General features: G+C 33.8%; 1 protein-coding gene and 1 pseudogene across 1 annotated transcript in view; both read right to left on the minus strand.

The window, feature by feature from the left end:
* Positions 1 to 22083, minus strand: part of Mdga2 (MAM domain containing glycosylphosphatidylinositol anchor 2) — an 801066-nt gene that overhangs the window by 515095 nt on the left and 263888 nt on the right. The gene's annotated exons all lie outside the window — the stretch shown is intronic.
* On the minus strand, positions 20823 to 21394 carry LOC101711076 (large ribosomal subunit protein uL6 pseudogene; annotated as a pseudogene).

Consider the following 22083-nt stretch of genomic DNA (forward strand, 5'->3'; position numbering starts at 1 on the left):
TATAAGTCATACTTCTAGTAATTGCAATTTTCATAACAGAGTCTATTCTTTTGAAGTGCCAGGAGTATTGAAAGGTTATTTGCACACAGCTCAGATTTCCAGGATTGAGGATATTAAGCTTTTAGTATTGGATAGAAGTCAGGAAAACTATTGGAAGAGTGCTGCATTGCATGGTCCCATGTCCCATTCCTTTTTTAAATAAAGATCTCTTTTCTCCAGAAAAGACAGAAAGAATTTTAAAATAGGAATGCCCCAGACACATCTGGCTCTGATTGATTAGTCAGTAAAAGTAAAAGTAAAAATAAAACCCAAGAAAAAGGAGACTGTCTTTGAGTTTCTCTGGGTGGCAGTTCCATCTGGTCACTCTGGAATTAGCCATGATGAACTGGTTTTTTCATGTTCTCTACTAGAAAGGGCAAAAATAACAGCCAAAGACAGATTGCTTCCTACTTCTTTCCATCTTTAGCATGGTTACTTTCACCAGGAAGTTGTATTGTAGTAAGTGCTCTACTTAACAAAATACACAATCTAATCTTTTCATCCATTAAAAATAATATGTGTTTTAAGTATATATTATTAAAATTTTGTCTCCTGGGTCACACATTGAATTTAGGCTTTTCTTTGCTATCACTATTATTTACCTATCCTCAAGTAAATATATCATTTCCTTGGAATTAATGCTATAGAATTTTTAAATGTTATACTTTTGCTTTATGATTATATGTCTATGGTAGAGCTCATGCATAGCATGCACAAGGGGATGGATTCAATAAAAAAGAAAAAAAATGAAAGAAAGAATAGAAATGAAGGGAGGGAGGGAGGGAGGGAAAGAGAGAAAGGAAAGAAAGAAAGAAAGAAAGAAAGAAAGAAAGAAAGAAAGAAAGAAAGAAAGAAAAGAAAGAGAAAGAAGGAAGAGAAAAAAGGAAACTGTATGTACTTTAGTCCTTATAACAATACCTGTTTCTAAGCACACCTGAATGCTCAAAGGTTATGTGTAAGGCTGTTTTACCAAAAGGTATACATTGCAATCATTTTTAGTTTTCCTTCCGCCTATTGGTTGGGCTAATAATAGAAAAAAACACAATGTTTTATATAAAAATAAGAACTAATGAACAAAAATTTTAATACACATTGTTAGTGCTGTTTCAAATAAATGTCTCCATAGCTTAATCATCTGTAAGCAAAGACTGAAAGTTGTGAAAATAACTCAGAGTACTGTCAATGTTCTCTAAGAAATATAAATATCATACAGCTATCTTAATTTTGCTTTACTTTGTAACTAGCAGTCAAAGTACAGTAGGATGAATTCAGCCATTAACTCATGAATAATTTCACAAGTTATATTTATAGTCTTGCAGTAGCACCCAACTATCTTCATTCAGAGTATGATAAAGGTTTTAGACTTTTCAAAGCCACTTAAGTATTTCCTGTGTGTCTGTATAAAAATATGTGTCTTTGTAACATATAAAGTAAAAAATAAAAATTCATTTAACCAAAATGCTGATAAAGCATTAATGTATAATAAGCTCTTCACTGGCATCCAGGAAATAATACTAAATTTTATTCTAATATCACAAAAAATATTCTTTTTTACCAATCACAGTTTTCTAATTGTAAATAATACTTTTCCAAAATAAAACTACAAAATGATAGGCAATTAAGTTTCGCAGACTATTATAAGGGACTTACTCTAAATACTATGTTACTCTTTTTCTTACAGTTTGTTAAAACCAAAACAAATCTAACCTAAACAAGAGTAACCATTATAAACATGGGCTTCTTGACCTCATAAATCCCTTCTGAAATTAGTTTTCTCTGCTTTAATTAATTCATTTCCTTGGCTAATGTCCTTTCTGGCAATTCTCCAAACCTGATTTTAGGTTACTCTAAATAAGATTCTCAATTATTGAGGCAATGTTCTTACATTTGTATTTATGTAGAAAAGTTAAAATAGATGTTTGAAAGAGAAAAGTGTTTTTCAAATCTAAAATTTGATATTTTTCTCCTGATTGTATCAAAGTAGCCAATGTTAGCTATGCTCCTCTCAAAAAGGAAGATATGCTAAATTAATTTGCAACTAAAATAAATAAATGGTACTATACAACTAGTGTACACTATTTCTGACAATATATACTCACAAATTAAATATTTCTGGCACTCAGATTAGATAAAGATTAGAGATAGAAAAGAGAACCAAACGGAAGTAGTTCCACAGCATGATAAAATGGGATCTTTTTTTAGAAGTCCACATTTGTAAAACAAGTGAGAGTTAAAAATAATTGGTATTATACCCTGTGCTTTTAATTTTAGCTTCTATAAAAAAAACTATGAAATGCTGCTAGTTGATGCAATTTTATGATATCTGTGATTTAGGATATAAGCTATAAAACCCCCTGTATTTTAACTCATTTTCATAAATACTATCTGAAATGACACAAAGTATCATAAAGAATATCATCATATATTATTTTATTCAGATTTTATACTGTCTTTAAAATTTAGAATTAGAATTTTTTAAGGGAAAGCATATAGAGTTCACATAAAACTAATATAAGCTTGGAAATAATTTATTTGCTTTATTTTTGACAAATTAAGGCTAAATTTAAACTCTAAAAAGTTGATATGCCCATTAATCTTACCTATTGACTTCACTGGATTAAGACACTCCCGCATAGAAGCTTGGATCACAGGGTGCTATACTCATCGGTAGTTTAATCTGGTGACATTCATAGTTGAATGTGCTTTTAGAAGGTGAGCCTGGTGGGAAGCGGTGCGTCCTGGGCATGCATCTTTCCTGCTTCTGCTCTTCGCTGGTGCTCTGCTTTGTGCACACCACGAAGTGAGCACTCTTCCACCATGATATTTCTGCCTCATAGCCAGCTAACCATGGACTGGTAACTCTGAAACCATGAGCGAGATAAAAAAAACTACTTCCTTTAAATTGTATATGTCAGGCATTTTGTCCCAGCAACCAGAAAACTTCCTATCAGAGTTGGGAGTTGTCTTCCACCATTTTTATGCCATGTATGCACTCTTAAGCACATGAATTTTACATAACATTTATTACTTTTCTAGATTATAAGCATAATATGAACATAACAGAAAATATTGATAATACAATATAAAGGTAAATACAAAAATCAATGCATAATAACAATATTTATTCATGGGTTTACATCTCAAACAATAATATGCTGAATATAGTTTTTAATAGTAGTTTTTTTCTGACATAATATATATGGTGAAACATTTCCAGTAACCGTAAAAATCCCAATAACTTCATTTTTAACAACTGTGTATTTACTTATTATGACATTTAATTCTTTGCCTGATTATTTATTATTATTTAATTCCTCTCCATATTTTGAACATGTTTGTAATTTTAAACAATAATGCAGTGAGGAAGATTTTTGTATGTACAGTTTTTACATTTCACTGAAAATTTCCTTAAATAGATTCTGGAATTGAAGCAAATGATCAAACGGTAAATTTTTATTTTAAGATTGATATCATTTCTGAATTGCTTTCTAAAAATGTAATCATCTATCACATCTTCTCAAAGTAATTTCTGAGAGCTCAGAGTTTTCATCAAACACCCAAAAAAGTTGTCATAATGACAGATGAAAAATGGTGCTCATTAGGGATTTGTTGTACATTTGCCTTGAATATAAATAAGACATAGTATTTTCTCCTGCATACAGTTATCATCTATTTCTTTTAGAATTTTCTTTTAATAATTTTAAACATTTTTACCTAGCTTTCAGAATAATCATTTATATAAACTGAATACTTTTTATCATGATTTACAATAACTAATTATATTTAAGAATATCATCTCATCTATAGGTATTTCTATCAAAGAGTCGCTTACTTCTTAGTTTGCGATCCTTTGTGTTTAGAAGTTTTTAGAAATTTAGGTAATAGAAATTATCCCTTGTGAAGTTTTCCTTGTTTAACAACTAAAATGAGATTTCTTACTGAATTTCATTGTCATAAAAAAACCCTCTTTAATAATTCTGGTATTTATTTGGAAAATTGAAGTAAGGTAAGGTATTCTTTTTGTTTTTCAATTTTTCCCTAATAGTAACCTTATTTTCTCAACATCACTCAATGAGTAATGAAATTAGTCACTCAATAATGCATTCAACAATTATTCATTATTCCCAAGTGCTTAGTACTATATTAATGATAAGATCCAGGGGTAATAATACAAAGCCTTTGCCATTATGGAATTTATTATCCAGGGGAAAAGAATATAACAAATAACTATATACTATAGACACGTGTTGGCAAATACTTTGAAGAAAAAAAAAGAATAGAGAAGACCAACCATTTGTGGATGGAGGCAAGATATTTAAGATAGACGACAAAAGGACATTTTTATAAAAAGAAAGTTGATCAGAGACATACTGAATGAATATTATGTAGTCCTCTTTATTGTATGTATGTGTTTATATGTGTATATCAAATTTTTTGGTTTTATCATTCGAGAATAAATTCCTGTAAAGATACCATAATCTTTTTATAATCTCTAGATATTAATTTAAAGAATGGGTACTTGCCTAAGATGTTTTGTATGTATTATGTATAAACTGTTTAAATTTACTGAAATATTCACCATGATGCTAAATTTATACAAGTTAGTAATTCTGGGAACTTTTTTGACTCAAATGTCCACAACTTCAACTTCTAAGCATACCTGTTAATTATTTCTAGTTTTTTCTTTTTGCTGTGGCTTTACCTGCTATGTAAAACACCCCTTATGACTGACTACAAATAAATGATTCAAATCACATATTTGGTTTAAGTTCCCAATGATTATCAAATCTTAAATACCACAACCATTTCTATATTTCTGTTTTTATTAGATGGTATTATACAACCTAACCACTTACTACATTTTGTCTATTTTTCTAGTTATTACCATTCTGAATGTATGTTTAATATCTTCAAATTCATTATAAATTATTCAATAGCTGGAGATATAGTTTGTATGCAGTAGATGGCCCAAAAAGAATTTTAAAATACCCCTTGAGTTGAAGAAGTCTTTAAAAGACACCAGAATGAAATGAGTGAAAATGGAGTCATATAAAATAATAATAATTTTACAATTTGAAACGACATGAAAAGTAGGGGATACTTTTATTCTCTCAGGCAAAATTCTAAGTCAAAATTCACTGGAAAGACATGAGGTTGTTTCAATTGTTGTTGGGTTTGATTTGTTTTGGTTTGATTTGGCTTGAGAAGAAAATGTAAGATTTTATTTTTCCCTAGGACATAGGATTTGTTTATGGGAAGTTTTGGTTAGGAAATTTCACTGTTAGAGTAAAAAATCCTATTACTTAAAAATTATTCATAAGCTTTTTCAAAAACTTGAACTTTCCAATCCAATAAAAAATTATCAAATTTTGATATGATTATACAACCTAAAGTCACTATTTAAATGTCTCAAATACATATTCAAGTTACTTATTTGGAAGTACCAGTCTCTATTAGTCATCTAAATTAATGCATAGACTCTTAACTATGAGTTGTATTCAAGGCAGGAATTAATACATTTTCTCATAAAATATTAATTTTATGATAATTAATCATTTAATCCCAGGCACATTTCAATATTCTTAATAGAATAAAGGGACACACAGAACCATTAAAACAGATGGAGGATGGTAATGTAAAAAGGGATTCCTGGGTGGTAATATTCTTGCAGTTTCTTCAACTCTAAAATTTTCCATTCCAGCATCTCCTACAAATTTGAAACTTTTGATACCATCAATGATTTTCCATCTGTAAGAATAATATATTCCATTCTTGTTGAAATGATGCCAAAAATAATAAACACCAAGATAATTTCTAGGTTTATGAATTGAGATGGTTTATATTGTATCATATGAATCAGTATTTGTACCTTTTCAATAAAATCATCTCTCAGCATTATTTTTCATTTTATATCTAATAACATTATAAGAAGCCCATAGTTTTCAATGAAATATTTATAATACATATTTCAATTTGAGACAATAAGAAAAATAATATGTATAAAATTCCAGCATATGAACCATCAACAATTTTAGAAAGTCTTCAATATTTTTAAAATGATCTGTGAAGAAAATGTTGGACAGTACTTTAGTATCAGATACTAATGAATACCATAGAAACACTATGTTCTTTGGCTTAAAAAAATTATTGAAAGAGGACGGGGATTTAGCTCAGTGGTGCTGTGCTTACCTCGGAAGCACAGGTCCTGAGTTAGATTCGCCGTACCGAAAAAAAAAGTTATTGAAAAGAATTTAAGAATGAATACACATGAAAACATTTTTATCACTAGCTGGCAAACAAAACAAAACAAAACAAAAACCTTCTGAAGCAAAGTACAGTGACTGAAAAGGAAAAAGAATGAATGTATCTGGCTATATTTTAAATGATTTACATGGAAAAAAACAACAAAAAAGTGAGAATTAATTGATAAAATATTTACAATACATATGATAAACAAGTGTGAATATTCTAAATGTATAAAGAGCTCAATAAGTTATAAGAAGAAAGCAAACAGACTTGATAGAAAAGGGGGAAAGGCGTCACCTGCCTTTCCAGCACGAGGTCCTGAGTTCGATCCCCAGCACAAAAAAAGGGGGGAGGGGAAGGAAAAGAATTAGCAATCCACATAAGGAAAAATTTAAATTGATTATTAACATATCAAAAGATGTTCCCTCCCATTTTTAGTCAGAGAAATGCAAAATAAATCAATAACAAAATACACATAAAATTGACAGTATTAAAAAAATTTACTACATCCAATATTAGCAATGGGCTATAAAACAGTTACTCTCTCATAATATTGGCTGGAGTTGAATCAGTACACACATTTCCTGAATATAAATTTAGCAATATGTTTGAAGATGAAAGATGACTGCTTATTATGTCTTCTTGCTTTGGGAACTTTAGTCTAAAGAAATTTTTGTATTATCTATAAAGAACACATGTACAAGGATGATTATTGTGGCCTTGTAGTTGTAAAAAAAGACTGGAGAGAAATGACTAAATTTTAATAACCAATAAAAGGCAAATATTTATAAAATTTTTATTGTGATAATTGTATGGAATGTTTCATCATTAAAAAGCATGAGTCAAAGCCGCAATTTTTGGTCTTAGAGGAATACTCATATTTTTTAAATGAGAAAAACAATCTGCATGTAGAAAAATCCAAATATCAGCATTATCTCAATTTTAGAGATCATGTAAACCTCATATATATGTATATATTAAATTTTGTACTTACATGTGTTTTCATATGTGTTACATGTTTGTAAGTGTACACTAACTGCATGTATAAAAAGATATAAACTAGCTTGTTAGCTCTGATTAATTGGAGAATCCAATGAAAAAAAGAAACGGTAGCAAGATTACCATTTTTTTTAAATACATCAACATTAATTCATTTAATTACTTTTGGAAACATCGTGACATGTTTTAAAATTAAAACTAGTAAAGGACAAAGTGCATAAATAAATCCAAATACTGTATAGTTGTTCAATATACCTATGATCCTAGGTATATATCCAGAGAAATAAAAGCATATATCTACACAAAAACTCATTAACAAATATTCCTGGTAGGGCCCGGAATTTAGCTCAGTATTGCCGCTGCCTGCCTCGCAAGCACAAGGTCCCGCGTTCAATCCCTGGTACCAAATTTAAAAAATAGATATAGATATAGATATAGATATAGATATATAGATATAGATATAGATATATATGACATCCAAAAGGTGGAAACAGGGCCGGGGATTTAGCTCAGTGGTTTCGCCACCTGCTGCACAAGCTCAAGGACCCGAGTTCGATCCCGAGTACCAAAAAAAAAAAACCAAAAGGTGGAAACAACCAAATATCTATCCATTTACAAATGGATAAAACCTGGTGTATTCATATAAGGGAACATTATTCAGTAGTAAAAGGGAATGAAGTAGTAACATAACATGCATGAACCTAAAAATACTATGCTTTGTGAAAAAAGCCAGTTACAAAATGCTAAATTTGTTTATAAAGATTGTTCATAAAAGGAAAGTCATAGAGAAAGTGGAGTAGGGGTTGGCTGGGGAGGCAGCCAGTAAGAGGACAGTGACTTACTAGTAATAGTTTAGGGATTTTTTAAACTTGTTTGATTGGAGCCATGTTGAAAAATTATACTTTTGTAATGGCTGTACAACCTTGTGAATATACTAAAAAAGACTCATTATACACTTTAGATGGATGAATCATATGATACAGAAATGGTATTTTAACAAAACTTACAAAAGTTGAACAACGCTAGTTTTGGGAATGTATAAACTATCTCCTAACTAATTAATTTTAAATGTAATGTGCATTACATTAATATCTTACTATCTGATGTAAAACAAGAATAAGGCATTCCAGGCATGTAACATTTCTTGTTGGTTGAAAATTTCTATTGAAAATGTCATCTTTCTCTATAAATTTTAAATAATTTTGGGTGAGAGAATTCTAAATCTTATTATAAAACCTATTTGATTTTTGAATGAATGTCTAAATAAGTTTGTGTCATGCTCTTCTTGATATCTGGAGTTTATATTTGTATTATCTTTAATTCTATGTTGTAATATAGTTTAAATGTGGTACTAAAGTTAATAAGGGTGATACTAGATTATACCTTAGTTATATTTAATTTTAAAAATTAAATATACATCTAAATAAAAGGAAAAGAATAAATCTCATATAAGAGAGTTGGGTGATCATAAATAATACATCTCATTTAAATGCTTACATATTGTAAGATTAATTTTGACTGATCACATGTCTTTATCTTCAATTTGTTTATTCTTCATTCTGTTCTGTATATATAGGATTGTCAGACAATAAAACAAATGTGATATTACTAAACTGATTTTCAATGTGGGCTGAGATCAGATCTATCTGATATGGAAATTATTGCATTTCGCATGTCAATTTTTACTCTGGGGGAGATTTCATGTATGGCATGAATATTCATTCTCAGTCTAAAGTTTGCCAAAAGTATTTGTTATCGATGAATGCAGCCACTAACATTTTAAAAATAAACATCAAGACGGTTTCAAATTCTCTGACACATAAATTTAGCGGCAGTACACAAGAGGAAGAAAAAGGTGCAAGTGCTGGTTTTCTGCACATTTCTTCCTCAAACACATGAAAGTTATTTAAAATTGAAATATGGTATTCTTTCTGCTCCACTCATGTTTGTTTGTTTGTTTATTTATTTATTTATTTTATTTATTTTTGGTACCAGGGATTGAACTCAGGTCCCTGCACTTGCGAGGCAGGCAGCAGAACCACTGAGCTAAATCTCCCGCCCCTCCACTGTTATATTTGCAATAGTTTGTCTTCCAAAATTTATATACAAACCAATATATTATTAGATGCTGGGAAAGATTACATACAAATCCACTGTTCTAATGTGCCCTTCCCAGACAATCATTTTAGATCCAAATTTCTTTAAACCTTACCACTTCCCCGTAACTAGCATTTATTGACATCTCATAGTTTTCTCAGTGTATTAGAGTTGTGAGAGTTTGAATTTTGAAGTGGAATAGAGCTGATCTCAAATTCTTGCTTAACTGTTTCCTAAGCATTTACTTGGTGCCTTATTTAACTTTTCCAAATCCATTTCTTCAATCATAAAATGGGGAAAATGGTATCTACTTTGCAGTTCTTCAGAGATTTCATTGTCATCAATAAAAGGTCCACATCATACATCTTATAAAAATATTCAATAAGTTCAATCCCCGGTACAAAAAATAATAGTAATAAAATAAAAACACTCAATAAGAGTTCATTCTCCTTTGCTTAACTTCTTGCTTACATCTTCAATTTCCATCAAAGCCCTTTTCACTTCTTGATCTTCACCTGATACTAAATATCTCTGCCACTTTTATCTTCCTCAAATCTACTTTGCATCTTTACTCTTCAAAAATCCAATGCTAAGTTATAGGACTGACTTGCCAAATAAACTCTAAACGCTTCGTCTTGACCTTTAAAATCCTTCTTAATCTGGCCTCATCTTCCTTCTATTCCAGTAAAACTGATGCACTTGTGATATTTGAAATAACTTATTCTCACTAAATCTGTCATTTTTCTAATGTCATTCGTGAAAAGAAGAAATATTAACTTCTATTCTCTATCTACATTTTACAATTTCCTTTTCCATTGCATAATATAACATCTTACTTGTTTCAATCCTCACAACTGTTCACATCTAATTTTTTACTTACCTTGCAAGACTTTTCCTAATTATTCCAATTTTAAACTAGTGCTCCTTTCCTTTTAAACTCTAAAGCAATCACTTTTAGAATTCATAAGGTGATTAATTTCATATTTTAATAAATTTTTCAGAAATAATTTCATGTGATTTGTCTTCATCTAAGAACTTTTTGTATATGAGAAAGGTATGTTTTCCACAGTATCCCTGCCTCCGAAAGAGTACCTTTCTATCAGGCAGAGTCTACATACACTTGGAAAACTGGACTGGCTTATCTTTACTCAGCCTGCTTTCACCCAATCATCTGAGTAAATTCTAGCTACATACATAGGCTTATTCAAAGTGTGCCTGCTTCTGTATCAGTAAGAAAATAAAATGTCATTGTATTCATTTCAGAAGAGGGAAAAGATTTCTGTCAAATATCTTTAAAGCAATGAAAAGGCATTTTGTAATGTTTTCTCTTAAACAGAAAAAGCAATTTACTCCAATGCTTTAGCATCAATGCAATTTATCAATCTTCATATCAAGTGCAATTTAATAGGTTTTGAATTTTCAATCATTTATTATTTAAAAACTATGTGAATAGTTCCAAGAATTATTGCAAAAATGTGCACCTGATGTTGGCCTGGTTGAACATCTCACACATATTCGATCCACGTGTGCTTTTCTTGAAAATATCATTATTTATACTTACATATCCATTCTACATAAAGATCAAAATATTTAATAAAAAGAAAAATTATACCACATAATTCAACTATTTTTAAGTCATAAAACCAATTATTTAACTGAAGCTATACAAAAAGGGGCAGTATAACTGATAAAATAATGGAAACAATATTTAGAATGTCTCAAAAAATTTGAAGTAGGAGCAGGACACTTTACGAAATGCTGGGTGAGAAATAAAATTCTTTAAACTATAAGCACAAATATTACACAGAATACAAAGTAATACAAACACAAAAGGATTATGTGTACTTCAACTATAGAAAAGGATTATGTATAGTTCAACTATTATCAGTCAAACCTCAACCTAGGTTTGTTGTTTTAAGTTGTAAAAAAAGTATTTATAAAACACAAATCTCTCACAAGAATTAATTTATCTTTTTGAATGTTTTCATTTACATCAACAATTAAGCCCTATTTTCTTTGTCTTTGCTTTTCTTTCCTTACCTCAGAAGGAAATTATGAAATTTGTAAATACTTGCTGGTTTCCTTCAGTTCCTTTCTTTTTTAGTTATTGCTCATATATTCCATTTCTGTCTCCACTGTAAATCTCAAAACTTCTCTTTAGCCTCATATTATATGTATCATGCCATTTCAGCAAAACCATATAATTAGCTTCATAGCTAGTTTATTAAGCACTCTGTAAAAAGAATTTCACTTTTATGCAAAAGTGCGTTAAAAATGCATAAGATGCATAAGCTCGAGTAACTTTCAAAGTCAACCAAAAAGGGGGATAATCATTAAATTTCCTAAATATTAATGATAATTAATTTAAAAGATTAACATGCTTCAATCCAGAGTGATAAGAGTACTACTAGTGGGGTACAGACTAAAGAACAAATCAGTTAAATTTAAAGAAAAATTAATTGGGGAGTTGAAACAGGCAAGTTTTAGAGTAAGCCTTGGATATAAAAAAATTTCATGACGAAAAGTTGTGTTGTTTTCTGGAGAGAAAGGAGAAAGGTCTATTCAGACAAAGTTCATCAAAAGGTAGAGAGGTGGAATGTGGTATTGTAGTTCATTTTCCTTTGCTATAACAAATTATCAGAAGTGGGATACTTTATGAAGAAAAGATGTTTATCTAACAGTTGTGGAGCTGGAAAGTCTAAAGAGCATAACACCTTCTCTGGCAAGAGCACCCGCTGACTCTGACACATCATGGTGGAAGCCACAATGGTGGGAGATTGAGGGAGATTATGTGGCAGGGGAAGAAGCCAGATAGAGCAGGAAGTGCAACAAGAAAAGTCTGGAGAACTAACTCAGTGTCTCACAGAACTAACTCAACCCCTCCCAAGGGAAGTGTCCTTCATCCCCACCTGCTAAAGGTCCCACACACCACACCAACTCTCAGGGTCCAAGCCTCTAATCTATGAAGTCCTGGAGGACAAACCACATGCAAACCATTACATCTGGAGCTGGAACTTAGTGTATAACCCATCGATTCAATTGAAACAGAGTATTCATAAGAGTAAGGATAATATGGGTGAAGTAAAAGAGACTGAATTACTTGGTAGTGCATATCAAAGGCTTGTCTAATAAGGTGGTACATATTAACTTACTACTTTATGCAACTGGTGACTACTTAATAATAAAATGCTATACAGAAAGGACATGGTTCCCATTGTGCCATTCTTCTGAACAGAGCTTCCTAAGGATTTCTTATGTACAAAATACTTCACTTGGGAATATGTGATCAGGTGATTGTGCTTATGCTGAAGATTGAAGTTGTCTTCTATGGACTTCATGGTGCTTAAAATAGCCTAGCACAAACCCTCTATGTATGAGATAGGCAGGCAGACAGATAGATAGGTGGATGACAGATAAATATAGATAGAGATACAGCTAGACATATAGAAAGCACGAGTATAAAGGTATTCTATGTTGGCTAGGAGCTAGTAATATAATCAAAAACTCTCACATATTCCTGAATATGAGAACTACATTGAGTCTTACAAAGTACTATAAAACAGAACCTGATAATCACACACATATAAGATTAAAGAACCCAAGAGCCAGTGACAGAGACCCCATACTTGGTGGGACTGGTAGAGCCAAAATGACTGAGCCAGGAGAATGGGCCACCATAGGAGTTGCTGCTGAGCCACAGGGGAGGCACTAATATGCAGTGTCCTCTAAACTTCACCAAGAACCTAGGCTGCCCCAAGGCTGAAAAAGTTTCTTATATTTTCTTAATTAGTTTAATGCAATCTCATGATGTTAAGCCTCACAATAATCTTAAATTCTGGGGAAACCCTAATGTGCCAATTCTGTTTCACTTTTCTTCAGAATTAATTTTCCAGGATCATTTCTCATCCAATTGTAGAACGTATTACAATTCTTTTCCTTTTCTGTACCTTCTGGGTTTTTCCCTGGGTATTGTGTTGACTGCACTTGGAACTACTACTCGGTTCACCATTATTTGCATTCCCTCTTCTCCAACCTAGTAAGTTTCATACTTTTATGTTCTGCAGGATGGCTCAAGAGGGCAACTTTACCACATACTGCCATCAAAATCACTGCTCCTGATTGCCTGGGTGGGTGCCACAGTACTTCTGTATGGCTCCCAGTGGCTCCATCCCACCTGATATACCCACTTACAGACTCTCCAGTGGAGAACAAAATATTGCAAAAACAAATTGAAAGTCACTGAACAAATGAGGGTGTTAAGCCCAGCAGGGTGGACCAGATGAACAGAACACTGCCAAGCTAATCAGGAAACTATGCAACCTGGGAACACAAAGAGCGCTGAGCCTGTAACTAGGGAGGAACCTTACAATGAATACTTCTGATGCCTTCAGCTATTTCAAATTCATCTTGCCAGGGTTTCCATTAAGGGAGCAAACATTGTTCTTGATGTGAGTAGACATGATTCCAAGTTCCAGCTGTGCCATTAGCTGGAGATATACATATCTGGTGTGTGAACCAATTAAAAGTAGCATATAAAAAGGTAATACCGATCCATGTCTCCTATATGATATACGTCTAATAATATGTGTGGACCAATTAGCAGTATAAATGTGTATTGTTTGTTTATAAGATATCTTTATACATGCTTTCAATAAACAGTATGTGGAAGTCTAAAGATTACAGTTATATAGGTACAAATATCTACTTGTCACTGGTAATTTCTTTTTTTATTATTTAATTTTTTGCTTAAATTCTTTTATTGGTACAATTTACTATATAACACGTTTACATTTATCATTGGGTGCTTGTACCTGTACATGATATATCTTGGTTCTTATTTTTTCCCCATTACCTGTGCACCCTTCACCCCTCCACCCTTCCCTATTTACAAAGACTTTGTTTCCATTTTGTCCTTTTCTCATAATTTTTCTTTCACTTCTTTCCTTTCCCCTTCCCCTCCCACTTCCCCTACTCCTTTGGACCTTTTCTTCAATTTCGACAGCCAAACAAAATTCATTAAGAATGGTCATGTGAACCAAGATTAGGAACTGATATTCATTTCTCACACATAATAAAATACTAGTAAAAACTGAAAAAGAACATCAAGATAAGTGACAAATATTTTATTAAAAGTGACATTACCTAGCATACATTTTGCATACGAATTCTGTATCAAATTAAATATTCAAATACAATCAGAAATATTTTCAAGATTGACACAAAGGTCATTGTTCTAAAGATGAAGTCATAATATTGTTATTTAAGAGATGGATACTTTGATTTCGGTACTGGTGATTAAAAGGTATTTTTTTTTCCTTTCAAAGTTTTTGATAGTTAAAAGGAAAGAACGGTGAGCACCAATTAACCCTCTTTCCCCACCATACCTCCCACCCATTAGCCATCCCAGTGGTGGTGAACCTAAGGCAGGTGGGTTATTTTGTTCTTCTTTTAAGACAAAAGATACTGATGTATGAGTGGTTTTTTCTAAACTAAACCCCCAGTAGTCAGGTTTAATCGCAGTGTTGACATTTGCAATAAATAAGTGGGTTTTGGGTTGCAGTTTGGCACTGGGTCTCTAAAAGGTTCACCATCACTGAGCTATGCTATCACTGTTTCTCTCCAAATGCCAGAAGCAGAGCAGTCACACATTTGTTCTCATGGAGGAAGGAATGGCCAGCTTGTTGGAATCACAATGAATAAATTTTCTCTAAGATGGTTAATACCTGGTATAGCTTCTTAGCAACTCTATGATGGCAATAAAACCAAGACTAACCATTAACATGCAAGAGAGGGTCAAAATAACAAATGCAAATTAACACTCAAAATGGCATAAGGAAATATGGGTAGCCCTATCATCTCTATTAGAGTAAATTTTTTAATTTGAAAAAGTATGGGTTTTATTCAGAATCTTTTCAGTGATTTTCATTTCACAAGAACTGATTATGATGGATTCTATCAAAGGAAAATGCAAACACTGATTGGTTATATAGTAAAAAAAAAAAAAAAAAAAAAAAACACATAATCACCACCATTAGACTCATAAAATGGCCACCACTCCACACAGATGTGAAGTTGGTAACCATTTCAGAAAAACAGCAACAAAAATGACAATTACAAAGTGAAAAGAGATATCAAGAAATGTCAACATAAAATGTGAGCTTTGCTGAAAGGTACCATTAGCCAGAGAAACAGCGAAAACATGCAAAGAGAAGAAAGAAAAATGGAGAGAGAAGTACCAATGCTATCAATACCTGTTGAAGTTAGCAATTTGTCAAATAAAAAACAGAATCTACAACCACGGTGTGTTTATCAGTCAGGGATTGTATAAAAGCCACAGCACGACGCTGCGTGGCGGAGTGTGTCGGCAATGATCTCACAAGGCAGACTGCCTGGCTGCAATTCCCGCTCCATTTACCAGCTGTGTGATTTTAGAAAGTGCTTTTGCTTCTGTCATCTGCAAAATAAGGGTATTGCTTCCTCCTCCACTGGGTTTTCTTTTTATTTGAGTAATATGAAGGAATTAAAGTAGTATGTGTATGCCATATCCCAAGCACTCAATAAATCACAGCTCTTAATATATAATGAATTTAAAATAAAGCAAATAAGACCAGGCTACACATCCCATGGGTGTTAGTCCTCAAAGTTATCTTCAGGCAGACAGCATGGTTTTCTCATTTCTGCTACTGTTTTTTCAAAAACACCTTGTGAGAAGGAGCTGGTTACTGTGCAACCCGAGAAAACATTAAGTATTTCTCTTAACAATTATGTTCAAATTAAATAGGTCAGTGGATCCTACGATCAGCTTCCTGTCTTCAATTCAGAGGTCATCTGAGAGGAAGACAGGGATATCCGTTACTTTGACCCCACTGTTCTTCCTCCACATTCACCCCCCAAATTTTGGAAGGAAATGAGGAAAAGAAGGGAAAGAAACTAACATGACTTTGACTCTATGGTGCGTTTGGAACTTGAACTGAATAATCTTCAAGAACCACTTAGTGTTTTTCTTTGTCTCTTGTTTTCTGAAAGATACCTCTTAGGTCCACTCAGCCCCTCTGTCTGCTTCTTTCTCTCATACTCTTTAGACATAAGTAATTTCAGCTTAATAAAAATAAATCAAAGTAAAATTAGAAGACGCAGCAGTTGCTCTAAATTGTGCTATTTAGCAAATCAATCAAGATATTCAATTTTTTTAAAGAAAAAAACCTTACTGTAGAGGCGAGTTCTTTGCTTAAATGTCGTCATGTGATCATAATTCTGAGGACAGTATTTGTGTTTTAAATATTTTGTGCCAGTGGAAACATATCCTTAACCTGGATACTCTAAGCCAGTGGTGGCAAATCTATGGCATACATGCCGCAGCCAGCTGTTTGTTACCATTGAAAGCTCTAAAAGGTTCGCCATCGCTTCTCTAGGCCTTCTGTGCAATGGCTATGACAACACTGAAGGTCAGAAATTGCACCACCTGTCCGGACTGAGAATAGATACCAGGTCTGCTATCTACTTCCAGACCTGTCTATACATAAGAGCTAGGTTAGACCAACACAGCCTCCGGCAACAGAGAAAATGATAATATGTGGATGGGAAATTTTTTGTGGCCAGTAAACCATGTTCTTAAATGTTCACTAAACCATTTTTCTTGTTCCCCTGATGTCAACATTTGGTTACTGAGAGACCACAGACAACAAGATTACAAAATGATGACAAACTACTTCCATATTTTCCTTTATTTCTAATCTTGACAACTCATTTGTCAATGCTCTGTAGAGTCTGTTTTGCTTTTATTGTTGTTTAGTGTGTTTGTTTCCCTTCTCCTATTAAGTATTCTCAGAATGCTAGCTGAAATTGTTCTGTATAGTAAGAAGTAAGTGGTACAGATGGTTCCTCACTTTGAATGTCTTCCATAAATGTAATGTGACAATAAATACCTCCCCACATTGTCCATGTTAAAAGGAGTATAAATTCTTCAGTGGCACTGAGTCAATTATTTCACACACTATTTCCCTCAAATCCTCCTAAAAACATGTAGAAGTTGGACAGGAGTTGCATTTTCAAGTCGTATCCCTAATGGAAAATGGAAGGTTATACAAAGCAGCAGACAAATGACTATTCCAAATTCAGGGGGAGGGACAAGGTAGACTAACAGTTTACTAGAGAAATCTAGTTCACATGAGAATGAGGACGATGGAAGGTGGAAATAGAAAATGCAACTCTTGAGCATTTTTGTCTCCTCTAACCTTAAAAAAGATTTCCATCAATCTCTCTAGATGTCTACTTCTTTCACTGACAAGCATCAGAAATGATTGATCTATGAGTGCTGCTTTAATTTTTCACACCCACTCAATATTTTAACACCTGAATCCTGTTTTCTGATCAAACAATCTCCTGTCTCTACTCTCTTACAAAGGTCATTAATGGCCTTTTTATTGCCAAATGCAACCTCATTTTTTCATATTTCTACTATGTATGACATATACTTTCCCCTTCCCTGGATTGTTTCCCACCTCCCTTTTATTTATGATAAAACAAATCCTGCTCCTCCATTTAGACAAATCTGTTTTTGTTTTCTGTAGTTAAGATCCATATTCCTGGAGTCTAGTCCTAGACCCTTTATTTCTCATTCTCTGTGTGTCCTCATTAAGGTGGCACATTTTATTTCAAATATTTTTCTATGCTGCTGACTCCTAAATCCATCACATGGTCAGGACTTATTAACTGTCCAGAGCTTGCCTATTTTTTTACCTCTCTTCTCTTCTCCTCCCCCACCCAAGTGAACCATGTGCTGCTGATCCATTCATGAAACCTACATCTGCTCCTTCTCCTGACAAAGACCACTTAAGAGGTTGCTTAATCCTGACTTGGATTCTCTCCCTTATAGACAAAGCTCCTCAGATTGGTAACTGATTTTAGTAGCTTCGTGTCCCTTATTTTCACATGCAGACTGGCCTGATTCAGAAGTCACGTCCATCCTTCAAGTCCTCTTGATCTGCCTGGTGTCCTGATTTAGCTTCTCTCTTTGTTTTCACACTCAGAAGACCCCAGAACCCGGGGCACTAGTCTCGGACACAATACAGTACACTATCTCCCTGATCTTGACCAGCAAACAAGACGTGGGACAGTATAAAGCGACTCATAGGAGACTGGAAATAAAGGGAAGGATTTTTGTCACATTTATTCCTTAATGGCTTTTGATACTTGACCTTTCAACTTGGAACACTGTCAAATTCAAAATTTTTAAGAAGACATTCTTCTCTAAAAGAAATTTACCACCCAGAAATCAGCACTCCCAATTTTACAGTTATTTTCCCTCTTCATATCACTGCTCCCTCCTGCTTTTGTGCATTTACACAACCTATTTCTAGTTCAACTAAATGCTCTGTCTTCTGCATAGACTACTCTTTTTCTAGGAGATGCATTTAGGACCATCTACTCAACCCAGCCATCCTTCTGACTCAAGAAGATAGGTGACCTTAGTTGATCAAGCCAAATTCTCCTTTTATTAAGATAATGAAATCAGGATACTGAGCTGTCAGGAAGCACTTGCTAGCCACTTCAAATGTCAATAAACAAATTTGGTGTTGGGAATGTGACCTGTGATCTTGAATCATGTACACAAAGCTGCTTTCAGGGGAAAAAGTGATGAGTCATTCAAGTGCACATGGACAAGTCTAGGTTGGAGAATAAATAGCCCACACACACACAAAAAAAATGAGAAGAACAAAGCGAGGCTACTTTGGTTGTTATCAGCTTTCCATGCTTGCATTTAATTCCTGATCATACTATGATACAATCTGCCTTCTAGTACAAGATGCCTTCTAAGTTGGCTGAATGGATATCTATTATAACCATGGGTCTCAACTAAGACACTATCGTTTAAACTAAAGATCATGTTTTTATCTTCTATACAGTATCCCCTCTGGTTATTACTTATTGATTTCTGGGTTATGGAAATTCCACCACAAAAGGAACTTTGAGTCATGTTTTAGTGAACACCCACAACTTAAAGGAGAAGAGGGTTTTTTTGGCTCATGGTTTCAGAAGTTTCAGTCCATGGCTGGCAGGCTCGAATGCATAAATGGCATGATACGATGGAAGGGTCTGGATGGAGGAAAGCTGCTCGCCTCATGGCAACCAGGAAGCAGAGAGAGAAGGGACTAGTCAGGGAAATAGACCTTTCCAGGTCATGACCCCAGTGAACAGCCTCTTTCATCCAGACCCCACCTCCTAAAAGCAAATTGGCTGTAGTGCTCTCATTATCCAATCACCTTCCAAAAGACCCTTCTGCATACATGAGGCCTTTGGAGTCATCCAGATTTAAACCATAACAAGTCATAATATTGTGTACTAATCATTGATTCATGCATTATCTGTGTCTGTCAGTCACATTTCACTGTTAAGACTATTAACTATAAGATCCCTTGATACAAGTCTTTACTTTTTCTTTATTTCTAAATATACAAAGCTGTTTTAATCACTTTCCTCAAAGGGGACAAAATACCTGACATCAGTAACTTAAAAGAGAAGAAATTTATTTTGGTTCACAGTCACAGTCCATGGTCAGCTGGTTTCCTAGCAGAAACTGCAAGACAGAGGACACAGGAGAGAAAAAGCTGCTTGTGTCAGAGCAACAAGGAAGTGGTGAGAGTGAAGGAAGGAACCAGGAACCCTTCCCCGTCACAGGTCCAGTTATCCACCTGGGTGCAGGCCACCCTCTAAGAGCAGGTTAGCTGTAGCACCCCCATAATTCAATCACTTTTCACAAGCCTGCTTCTGAATAAAGCAAACTTTGGGGACAGTCTCCATCTAAACCATAACACCAGCAAATAGCTGCTGTTGCAAAATAGCTTTGGGACCATATCAATTTTGAATCTATGAGATAGGAGCATAAAAGGTAAACAAATTTTGTATATTGGTATAAACATGTAAACATGTTAGCCCCTAGCATCGACTAGGTGTTAATATAATTAAATAGAAACAAAAAGTTCTCAAGGGAACATGTAATGGAAAGTATTTAATAAAACGTTTATGGTTTTTAGTCTGACCTTACAAATATTGGGGACTTTAAAATGGAAAATAGAAATACTTGTATCAAACTTGAGTCTTTTTTTAAATCACAGTATAACACAAGCTTAACAAAACTGCCTTCTAAGAATGTCCTCAGACAACAAAATAAGTGAAAACTTAAAAATTATGTGAGCAATTACAGATCCATTTGTCAATGTCCATTTTGGAAAAAAAAGTACAACAAAACAAAACCAAATCCAACTTCAGAAAGTGATGGATGTCCTTCCCCTGAAGTAGCAGAAGTGCAAAAGCAAACTGCCCTACTTTTCTTTTTTTTTTCTTCTCAAATCAATACAGATCTCTTATTGCCATCATTAAAATATCACAAATTTATCTTCCAATCCACAAGCTTGTTTCTGTAGCTGGATAGCTCTTGGATCTTATTCATCAGGCTGCTGAACTGTTCCCTTTTCAGAAACATAGGTGCCATCCAAAAATTTTCTGATATCTTTGTTTTTGACCATGGTTGCTTGCTGAATCAAAGCAGCTGAATTTGAAACAAGCTCAATGTCATTTCCTTCAAGGATTAGTTCTGGGCTTGAGATTCTGAGCAAGAAACACCTGCCCTCATATGAACCTGGCGGATGTATTTTTCACCCAAGAAATTCCGGATTTCAATAAGAGACCCATTCTCCTGAAGAACGACATTGATGAGGAAGTGAGCACACACAGACTTCATCTTGTAACGGAAGCCCAGTGTAACACCCTTGATCATGTTCCGTACATGACTACAGATCGTGCTAACAGTAGCCAGTTCCTTTCTGTTTCCCCATCATTTGTCAACCTGGAGCCTCTTCTTTTGCTTTCCAAGGAGACTGAGTTCTACATTAATGTGGTTGAAGTCCCTCCGCAGGGTTCCTCTGGGGCCCTTCACAATAACTGTATGTCCCTTCAGAGTGATGTCAACATTTTTTGGAATGTCAACAGTCTGATTGCTGAGAATGGTCTTCATTCTCAAAAGAGATGTGGCAAAAAGAACTGCCCTACTTTTCAATCCAGGGCCTCAGGGTGGAAAAACAACAACAACAACAACAACAACAACAACAACAACAAAAGTGAAGAGAGAATTTCCCAGAGAGCTGTGAATATAAACTGATGCCAGAGTCAAGTAATTGAAAATGCCTTGGGGTAGAGGATTCCAACATAATTCCCTCAAATACAAACAACATTTAAAGCACTGAGTCAAATGGCTTTAAAAGGACAGTAAGAAAAATAAAATAAAATAAAAAAATTTAAAAAAAGGACAGTAAGAAAAGAAGTCTTTTAGCTATTCAGCAGTAAAAGTTCTAACTCAGAAAACAATTTAGGCTGCCCCCTTCCACAAAGACTTGGAGGAGGCCCATAGAACAGATGGACCTCCTGGAGCTGGAAATGCAGTTCCCCATAGGCCCTTGCTGGTGAACAGCCCCTTTTTACAACCCTGCAACCTTCCCATTTATGGTTAGTTCCTCGCTTTCAGTTTAAAGCTCTCCCTGAGAGCAAATATAAGTTACAACTAAGAGATTTAACTCTCTTCCACTGAAAATAAGGGAAGAGACTTCTTCTCTTTCTTACAGTTTTCTTTAGTAAACTTGTAAGCTTTTGTATCTGTTTCTTTGAAAGCTATGTAACCCTTTTTAAAAGATGATAAGCTTTTTCCAG

The sequence above is a fragment of the Heterocephalus glaber genome, unplaced genomic scaffold, assembly GCF_053883595.1.
Source record: "Heterocephalus glaber isolate CG9 unplaced genomic scaffold, H.glaber_assembly_v1.0 deba00000901, whole genome shotgun sequence".
In the NCBI taxonomy this organism is placed as follows: Eukaryota; Metazoa; Chordata; class Mammalia; order Rodentia; family Bathyergidae; genus Heterocephalus; species Heterocephalus glaber.